Raw genomic sequence first — 11,051 nt, 5'->3', positions numbered from 1 at the left:
CCTGGGAAGGGACGTTGTCTGAGTGCTCGGCGTCACACCCTTCCTTGGAGAGCGGCAGCGGGCTGGAGGGAATCACCCGGGGTGACCTGTTTCCCCTGGAGATGGGAGGAGAGGGGTACACAAGTTGGTCCAAAGGGGAGAAGCAGGCTGGAGCAGCCTCTGGTGACAAATCAAAGATCCAGGGCTGCTTCGGGAATGGGCCGTCCTTCCAGAATTCAACAGTATCCCCCCAAGCTGCCCTTCCGGAATACAGACGGATTTGGGGCGTTTTGAAGAAAAAAAAAAAATCCCAGCCAAGAGGACCATCTTGAGGGGCTGAGTATCCCCCAAAAAGGAATCTGTGTGGGACAGACTGCAGAAATCCAGAAGGAGCAGCCCCTGTGCCGGGGAGCTTCAGGAAAGAGAGCCGAGGGATGGCGTTCTCTGAAAAGCCCCCCAACAATCTCGGCAGGAAAAGGCCAGCGCTGGGAGAGCCGCCACCTGCAGACCATCCTGACCCCAGCCCCCGAGGAAGGGTTTTTGTTGTTGTTTGGCTTTACTCTGCTCCTTCCCTCTCTCTCCTCTTCTGCGCCACCTTGGTGGGGTGAGGGGCAAGGCAGCCCAACCCGGCGCGGGGGAGGACAGAGCTAGAGCAGCCTCATGCTCTCTCCTGCGGCCTCCCAGTGTGGGCAGAGACAGAAAGTTCTGCGGGGCTAGACCGCCTGCCCTTCTAACACCTGAAACGTGGAATTATTCGTGAACACCTGAAAACGACTCGATGGGGCTAGGGGATTTACCCAAGACTTCATCCCCAAGTACAGAAGGAAGCTGCAGGGGGTCTTGTGGAAGGAGAAAGCTGCTTTCTCCTCGTGCCTTTCTCAGCCGGGCCCAAACAAAAGCTGGTCGGGTTCCCAGTCCCGAGGGCCTCTCCTCCCCGGTGAGGCCGGGGGGCACCTGCCCGGCTGCGGTGGGCTCACGCCTGGTGCACAGGCCCAGAGAGCGCGGGCCGGGGACAGCATGCGCGGCGACAGGGCCGGAGTGACCAGAGCTAGGAGCACAGGACAGTAAGTACCACACTCCCAAGACAAGTACCAATGTCCGCAAAACCCGTGACGGTGACCTCTAAAATCCAGCCAACATCACCCCATCACCCAAGAGGGAGCCTTAACAGTAGAACTAGAAACTGAGTGAGGATTTCCTGGGAAGGGACGTTGCTTACAGCCCGTGTCTCCCCCTCAGGACAAAGCCACTCACAACCCAGTGTGGCCTTCTTATACCCCCCCAGGAGACAAGGGGACCGACTCACTGCAAACACAGGAGCGAAGGAGGCCCTCCACGCGGCGACTTGCCTCCCGGGACCCTCTGGAGCTCTCAGCCAGCTCCCCGGGGACGGTCTGCCGTCGGGCTCCCGGCTACACCTACCGTGCGGAGCCAGTTTTTAATCCGGGTTGGCAGATTAAGGAAGAGGAGGGAGCCGGGTCTCGGTTTCAAGCCATTTTCCTGTATGTTCTTCACAAAAGGAAAGAGCAGGGATCTAAATGGGCTGGGAGAGGACACGGCAGAGGGAGGAGAGAAGGCTTCAGAGCACTCTTGGCCTGTGAGACCTGCCCCCAGCTGCCGTCGGCCTGACGGAGGCTCTCGAACATTCCCCGTTTTGAAACTGTCACTTCTGTCTACCCGGCTGTAGCCACGCTCCTCCCGTGCCTTCGCCGAGCTTGCTGGGAGCGCCGTGCACGGCTCCGCACGAGGTCTCTGGATTGTGCGAGAACAACGGGCGCGCGTTGCATCATTGCAACGTCCAGAGAAAGAGCTCGAAATGGGGGTGTCTGGGTGGCTCAGTCAGCTGAGCGGCCAACTCCTGATTTCGGCTCAGGTCATGATCTCAGCGTTGGGAGATCAAGCCCCGCGTCGGGCTCTGAGCTGGGCACGGAGCCTGCCTGGGATTCTCTCTGTCCCTCTCCCTCTGCTCCTCCCCCAACTCTAGAAAAAAGTTACAGTAGAAAACATTCACATTAAATATCAACAGCTAATGAGCACATTCTTAATACTGTCCCCTGAAAAGCAGAGCTTGTCACCCATTAGCAATTATTGTTAAGGTCAGCTAGGGAAATCAGGGCGGCTTCCCATGGGGATAGGACATCAGACGGTGCAACCGGTTTACTGAGGGGTCTCAATTATTGGGATTAAAAAGAGAAACTATTTTTCCTTACAGGTGCCACCCAATGATACTAGGTCAAACCCACCTTCCCTCCTGACTGATTCCGTAACATTTTAGTCACCTTTGACTTCCAAAAATGTCTTAGTGGAAACATTTCAAAAGTGTCTAGGAATCAGTCCTATTCATGTTTGAACTTCAATTTCCCATAGGATTCCAAGCTCTTCCCCAAAGCGGTCCCCTCCCCAGTCCTACTTCCAGCTCAGCTTGGGGTTCCAGCAGCTTGCGGAGGATGGAGCATCCTGCCTCTCCCTTCCTTCCTTACACTCCCGCTTCCTAGTCAGGGTAGGGAGGAGGAAGAGAGAGGAACTGACATCTTCCTTGGCTGAGCGAGTTCTCAGCTCTCTCCCTGGGCAACCAGGGCCACTTTTCTAGGACCCAGAATGCGGGCTGTGGGCGGGTGGTCCGTCCAACCTGCCCTGTTCAGCGAGGGGCCCCCTCCCCAGCAGCGACTCCAGGCCCCTGCAGTCATTTGGGTGATGTGGCCATACCTGGGCGCCGTAAGTCCATGTGGGATTCATCCCGCACGCCTCCAGCACAGGAGCTGCTTTGGCGCCATCTTCGTCCTGCCGTCCCCTCGCCGTGTGACGCCCTCCTCCATCCTCCTTCCCCCATGCTGTGGTAACACAGAGGCCAATTAGCAGGCCCCCCGGAGGACAGTAGGCAAAGCCCCAGCTAGGGGATATCGTCAGTCAGTCTCCCTTTCTTCCAGTCCCCTCCCTCATCTTCACAAGCGTTTCTACCAGGACTTTACTCCCTTCACTACAGGGACAGACAACAACCCCCTCCTCCCCATTGCGTCTCTACACAGAAGGTCTTGGGGAGGAAAACACAATTTCCTTGGATACACTGCGTCACACTTCCCAAAGGCAGCCTTCCCCCTTACACATCTCTCCTTAAATCAAGAATGAGGACTGGAGAGGGGAAAAGACAGTTGAAGAAACAGAGAGGCAATGTTAGACCAATTCTCTGAATTTTTTCAGTAAGCTCTATGGGTAAATCACTGCTGCCCCACTTTGGCAGTTTTCTGGATTTAGATTATTACTATATGTAGACCTTTTTATTCCTGACTTTGAAGTCTTGAGACAACAGACATGACATGACATCCTGAAGTAATAGTTTCCATGAAATATATGTATTTATTTTCAACAATTCTAGAAAGACTACAAATGTTAGAATATTATGCTCTAATACTCTTCTTCTTGGCCAAGCAATCTGGTGACAGAGGAGGAGGTGGTTGGCAAGGCCATAGTGTGTTAAAAATAAAGCCCCATAAACATCAAAGTTATGTACATACATACATTTTCATAAACACATTTGAATTTCCATGTCAAGTACATCACATACTTGTACTGGGAACAGTGAGGAATACATGTATATATAACTATATATATTAGTTATGAACATTTTATAACATATATCCACTTATAAGGAGTCACAACCATTTCTTCTGGGTTACAAAAATTGAAGTGATTCAACAGGGTTCTCATGGTGTATAATATCCATTTTTCACTGGAAACCTCTCTTTCTATAACTGCATGCTCTTGTTTTATATTGGTGGTGTTCTCATTAGAAAATGAGAACTTAGTTACTTTCTTTTTTCCTCTCATTCATTTAGTCTACATTTATCAAATACCAAAATGTCTGTGGAAACAAGACAAAACCATGTCCTCCTTCAAGGAACTCCCATGCCAGTGGGAAAAGCAGACAAACAGATCATTAAAATGTACTGGTGCAAGAATGGAGACTTGCACAAGGCACACAGTTGGTGCTCAGTAAGCACTGGTTGAAAGAATAATGAAAAGGAAAGTGGAGGGGCGCCTGTTAAGCATCTGCCTTCGGCTCAGGTCATGATCCCAGGGTCCTGGGATCGAGTCCCACATCGGGCTCCCCGCTCAGCGGGAAGCCTGCCTCTCCCTCTCCCACTCGCCCTGCTTGTGTTCCTGCTCTCGCTGTGTCTCTCTCTGTCAAATGGATGGATAAAATCTTTAAAAAAAGAAAAAAGAAAAAGAAGTGGCATCCACCTCGACTGAGGACACAGTGGGTGAGAGGTGATCACAGGAAGGAATAGTCTGAAAAATAACATTTGTGCCAAGTCATAAAGGATTATAATCAAGCTACCCTTTCCCTCTAACAGTATATCATGAACATTAATCCATGTCAATAGACACAGCTCTAAATCATCATTTTCAACAGCAGCTTAGCACTCCATGAGAGAAATATACCATAACTTAACCACACTTCATATATCTATATATAACAGATCACACTTTTGCACTATTTAAAACAGTATTAAAAATTCCTTTCTGGGGCACTTGGATGGCTCAGTCGGTTAAGCATCTGCCTTCAGCTCAGGTCATGATCTCAGGGTCCAGATCGAGACCCGCATCAGACTCCCTGCTCAGTGGGGAGCCTGCTTCTCCCTCTGCCTGTCACTCCTCCTGCTTGTGCTCTCTCTCTCAAATAAATAAATAATCTTTAAAATAAACAAATAAATAAATAAAATAAAAAATAAAAATTCCTTTCTACCTTTGCTCTATGTGAGTAACCAACTTGAACTTACTTATAAACTAATTATAGAGACTGTGGAATAAGTAGAACCAATGCTTCCCTGTTTTGATATTTATTTGTTGGCTAGGTAGAGCCTCCCCAAAACTAAATTTCTAAAAAGAGTCACAAAAGCCATGAAGATGACACTCAAGTGCATTCATTTCTTCCCAAGTTAAAAATCTGGTACAGGGGTGGGTGGGGGTGGGGGTGGGAGTGAGGGATGGGAAACAGAGGGAGCAAGATATTCATTCTTCATTCACCTGATAGGTACTTTTTGAGCACTTCGTACATGTCAGGTACAGTGCTAGGCTCTGGGCCCTACCGACCAAACTGAGATTTGAATATTGTCTTTGGATCTGTTCATTAGAATAGCAGTACCCTTCGCTTTCATAGATGGCAACAGCAGCCACTGTTTCAAAGCCGTAGCTTTCCTACATTTCCTTAGCAATGAATGGAAATCAGGATTCGAGCCACGCCACCCAGTGAGATCCGGGAATATCCTTGGCCAATTAGGATTCCTTGTCTGGACGTGCACCTTACGGAGTTTTTCAGTAGAGCTGTAACCCGGTTAGGAAGTCAGGAAGGACGCTGAGGGGCTTCCACTCCCGGGCAGCCAGTAGGCTCCTCTCGGACTCCACATCCCCTTGAACCCCAGGTCCGTTTGCTCCGCCAGAGCCTCGGTCGGGCCAGCAGGCTGGGCTGGGGCACCATCCATGGGCATACCTCGCACAAAACAGAGAATGCAGGAAGGTCTCCCGCTCAAGAAAAACCTAGGCTCTCATGAAAAAAATCACAAACTCTCATGGACTCCACTTAGGGCTTTTTTTTTTTAATTTACAATTTTATTTATTTGAGAGAGAGTGTGTGTGTATGAGTGGGGGGAGGGGCAGAGAGAGAGACTCTCAAGCAGACTCTGCGCTGAGTGTGGAGTCCGACACGGGGCTCGATCCCACGACCCTGAGATCAGGACCTGAATGGAAATCATGAGTCTGACAGTTAACAGACTGAGCCCCCCAGGCGCCCTGGCCCCCACTTAGGGCTTTTTAATCTCAGCTGCATTTCCTCCTAACATGCAGGGATGCAAAGGGATGGGGGAAGACAGGCTAGGCCTGAACTTCAGGAGGAGAGATTGCCCTTGCTAAGTTCTTAACTTCATAAAGCCATTTAATCATGGAGTTAAAATTAAGAAAGCCCACAAATGTCTACTTTATTTGCACATATGCCTCCCACTGTGATCCAATGTAATGAGATAGTAAATCCAACTAACAGGAAAAAAAAAAAAGGAAAATGTCCAAGGGAAACTCTCATCTTTTTATTGGTTCTTCCCAGATGCATCAAATTCAGAATAGCTCTGCAGCCAACCAACCCTGAAGGCAGCTTTCTCTGGAGTCATCAGTACTGTCTGAGGGGGCATTAATTCAACTTAAAAATTGTAGTTAATTTGCTAAGGAGCTTAGAATGAGATGAAATCAATCGGCATTTACTAGGCATGATTATATGCTGAACAGTAAGTATTAGCCCATAACATTTATTAATCTATGGGATGTAACAATTATTACACATAATTATTTTATTTTAATTCTTATGAAATAAGTATAAGACAGGATTCCCCACTCTTAAAAAGCTTAGCATCTATTTCATGAAATACCATTCTTTAACTTGCTACATCTCACAGGAGGAGGCAAATCTACTTAGGAGTAGATATTTGGGTTTGAGTTAGTATGACAGAAAGTCCATTCATAGGCCAGGCTCATTCACAAGGTATGTGAACGCACTCTACTGGCTTAAGCTATTCTAAGATGGACACCATCTTCCAGGTGACCTTGGACTCCAAGCATTGCAAAGCACTGCATCTCATTCTGATTCTAGGACTCTAGGTCCTTGGTGAGGAGGGCCAAGCGTTGCTGACTCAAGTTCAGAGTGTCTGAGTTCAGAATAGAACCTGGTTTCCTCAAGTCTGCTTGGGAGGGAGGCTTCTCTTTACATGAAAGCAAGGAATGTTACATAATCCTTGTCATTGCAGATAGCTGTTCTGATTCCAACAGCCTGTGCATCATCGCAAGGACAGTAGCCTTAATCTCCACAAAGAAAACACTAAATAATATGCATAGCTCCAATGGAGGAAGAAAGATTCCATCCGATGCATGTTGACCTAATGGCAAAGTATTTCAGGCAGCTAAGTAATTGACCTGTAATATGGGTATACCTGGGAATGCAATTTACTTTTTATCATCCTTGGTCGGATCATGAGTTAGAATCACAGTAGGGGCACAAGGCTGTCAGGTCATAGCTAAGGAGGAAAACAGGAGTTGGCTGCCGGAACATTCACAGCCAGCCAAGAAAACAGGTCAAATGAGGCTTAAAATGAAGTTTTTCTTTGCACATTTCACAAGTTCGGGCAAACAGGGAAAATAATAATAATTCTTCCCCTCCCCTACCCCCTCTCCAACGAAACACTTTAGCATTTGGAGGAGATATACCATAGTCTCATTTAAACTGACTGATGATGGTCATGTCCACTGCACGGGAAGATCCTGCAATCACTCAGGTGGGCAAGAAGGAAATCTGAATTCAGAATCCAAAGACCGGGGATTTCATTTTGGCTCTGCTACTGACCCGTGGTTGACCCTGGGCAAATCACCACCTCTCAGAGCTTTAGTTGACCATCTGTCATATCAAGATAATACATGACCTACCTATCTCATCCAGCTATTATAAATACATTTTCTCTTTCCCTTCAAAGTCAAGCTTCTAGAAAAATGGAATAGTCACGGTCTCGATTTCTTCACCTCTCATTCACCCTCCAACCCCAAACCAGCCCTCCACAGGGAGGCTCTAAGATCACCGCTGTCAAATCTACAATGCTTTGCACCCCTTCACTTACTCGCAAGTACATTCGGCAATATTGAACACCACTGGTCTAAAACGTCCACAGCGATCCGCCTTTATGACAATATGCCCTCGAATTAGTGCTCTCCATGGCTTTGTCCTCAGGCTTTATTTTTTTCTTTTTTACCAGTTTCATTGAGATGCAATTGATATATAACACTGTGTAAGCTTAAGGTGTACAACGTAATGATTTGATATGGGTATGTATTGTAAAATGATCACCCCTAGTTAATATCTATCACCTCACATAGATACAAGCATTTTTCCCCCTTGTGATGAGAACTTTTAAGATCTACTCTCTTAGCAACTCTCAAATATACAATACAGTATTAACTATAGTCACCGTGCTCTATATTACAAGTCCAGAATTTATTTCACATCGATCTGGTTAAGCTGATCCAGGCGATGGATTCAACTACTATCCATGAGTGCGTAACACTCCACGTGTCATGTAAATCCAGGTGATTTATCTCATTTAAGTTTATCTCATATATTTATATCTCATGCATATCTCATCTCATGTAAATTGATCTCATGCTCTATCATGTAAACTGATCTCCTGTGAATCTAGGTGACCTATCTGCAGGATTACCACTCTCTTGGAATCTATTCTGCTTTTGGAACTATCCTCCTGAATGTCCTAGAGCTCTCAGAATTCAGAAAATCTAAAATCAAAGTCATTTGGTTTATCTCCCTTGTCCCCTTTTCTCCTGTGTTCCCTCCACCCCTCCAAAATCTGGTACTCATCTATGACCTGCTTTCAAAATTCTATTTCCAAAGTATTTCTCAAATATATTTTACCTACTACTGCCCCTTCCTTGGTCCAGATCCTTCTCATCTCTTGAATAGACTACATTGCGAATGCCTATAAATTAATATCCCTTTCTCTTATGTCAGGTCCTTCTGAGGCATCCTCCACATGGTGCCAAAGTGGTTTTTCTAAACAAATCTGATCATCTCTCTACCCTGCCTTAAAATCTGAATTGTGAGTATGGAATTTTGAATTGTGAATATAGAATAACTTGTGAATATATAATAGAGGTCCCATTAAGTCATGGCTCCTTACCTCACTAGTATCATTTCTCAGATCTCCATTCTCACCTTGGGTTACTGCCATTTTGAAATCTTGGCCACTTCCATTTGCTGTAGGACAACTTGGTGAATGTGCACTAGGTTGTCCCTTTCTGGAATGTTCTCTCTTGTTTTCTGCTTATTTAAATCTCATTCATGCTTCAAGCTCAGTTGCCACATCTTCTTCCCTGTTGTATGGTCCCTGACTGTCCTTTTCTCATCAACCTCAAGTAGTTTAATTTCCTTCACGATACCTTGTGCACACCTCTGTTCTAACATATGCCACCCCAAGTTGCAGTTGACTTGTCATCTGAGTTTTTCTGCGGACAGGAATCATATCTTGCCTATCACTGTAATTAATATAACCCTATCACCGCAAGGCTTCAGTAATCCTGAATCTGGCCCCCCACCACTTGCTTCAAATTCTCTAGCAATTACCTTGTTTCCCTGGTCTTTCTGGTCTTCCCACTATTGTCTCCCACCTAGCTTCTCCCTCTCGGCTTAGCCTTCTTAGATCAACAATCCAATTTGACTGTCTGCCCAGGTCTGACAGAGGTTGGCCCAAGGTGGCAGCCTGTGAATTCCTCTATCCAGCGCCATGCTCCAAGACAGGTTAGCGCCATCTGTCGGGCAGCCCAAACTTAGCGCCCTGAGCCCCCACCTGTAGGTGTGGGAGACAAGAAAGAGGGAGAGGCTGGGCTAATTGGAATGTCATTATCTCCTTTTCTAACAGCAACATTTTAGAAAAGGAGTAGGTAGCAAGATCGCAGGTAGTCTGCCGATGAGCATCAGTGCACTGCTAAAGGCACAGAAAACCACTGAGTGAATTGGAAGAGCTGTAGGGGAAGAATAGTAAGGGATGGCTTAAGAAAAAAATGAACAAAATCGTTCTCATCCTGCATTCCTGTGTTGTCTGTTGTGATGCAATCAGAGGGGTGAGGATGTCTGGAGCCCGATCAAACTGCCATCTATTATTCAGCTTTGCTAGGTCGTTGCTGAAAGGCACATGAAGGCAAGTATCTAATTAAAATGCCAGACTTTTATTGCCTATTCTTAGCTTCAAAAGACAATGAATGTTGTTAGAGCGCTGTGTAGACACTTTGCTTAACATGAAAGTCAAAAAACCCAAAGATTCAGACAGCTACCTGGGAAATGTGATGGGAAGAGTTATAAGAACACACTCGCTGCGTGCTTCCACCCAACTCCAGGTGCAAGAGTCTTTTTTTTGTTTTGTTTTGTTTTTAGTTTTTTGTTTTGGATATTATTGTATGTTGCTGCATATTATTGGAATTGTGGGCTGCCCACCCCCTCCCGGAAAAGAACAAGCACAATTCTTAATCCTAGAGGACAGAAAAGTGAGTTGTGTTAACACGTCTCCATCTAGAATCTGAAGGGAATTTGTATTATCTTGGGATGTTCTGATTTGGAAGTGAAAATAATCACATCCACCCTTTTCCTAATATGCAGGGTGCTGATCAGTGTTTCAGCATTTTCCAGCAGCCTTTGAAGCTGTCATCCAGAAGAAAGACTGTACTCTGGGTGTAAACGCTATAATGAGTTCCTGTAATAAATTCTCTGTGGGTTTATTTGGGACAAACCCAACATATGCTCAGTTCTCTATTGTTAACGGACAAAGTCTAGAAAATCTCTGTTTGTTTTCTTAACAATGACAAATGCTAGGATTTTTAATTTACACACTTCATTTCAGCAGAGTTGTTGGTGTAAGAGTCTTGAACCTTGAGGGGCGCCTGGGTGGCTCAGTCGGTTAAGTGTCTGCCTTTGGCTCAGGTCATGATCCCAGGGTCCTGGAATTGAGTCCCACATTGGGCTCCCTGCTCAGCGGGGGGTCTGCTTCTCCCCCTCTTTCCTGCTCATGTTCTCTCTCACTATCTCTGTCTCTCTCAAATAAATAAAATATTAAAAAAAAAATACCGCATGAAAAATTCTTAGCATGGGACATCACATGTAGAAAGTGCTCACTAAATGTTGATGATGGTCATCATCATGCCTCTATCTGAGTAGGGTTAGTAGGTCTCAAACCTTGCTTTCTGAGCCAAAACACCACTGCAAGCTTTTGCACTTTCACCAGCCACCTTAGTATTTATGTACGTAGAGTGCAGACATTTAAATCAGTGGTGCTGGGATATTCCTTTGTCATACAGTCATGTTAATAAGTGTTACTAGCAATGAGGGTTAGAAGCTTATAGGACTTACTGTTATCTGGGGTGAGAAACCATGTTACAGGTGAGGAGAAAAAGAAGAATGAAAGTCTTTCTAGAGATCTAGACTTCGAAAGCCTAAGGTTAGATTGGTTTAATTCATACTTTCATAGCGTTTTTACTTTTGA

Source organism: Halichoerus grypus, chromosome 11, assembly GCF_964656455.1.
Source record: "Halichoerus grypus chromosome 11, mHalGry1.hap1.1, whole genome shotgun sequence".
In the NCBI taxonomy this organism is placed as follows: domain Eukaryota; kingdom Metazoa; phylum Chordata; class Mammalia; order Carnivora; family Phocidae; genus Halichoerus; species Halichoerus grypus.
Note: the sequence above shows the minus strand (reverse complement) of the source record.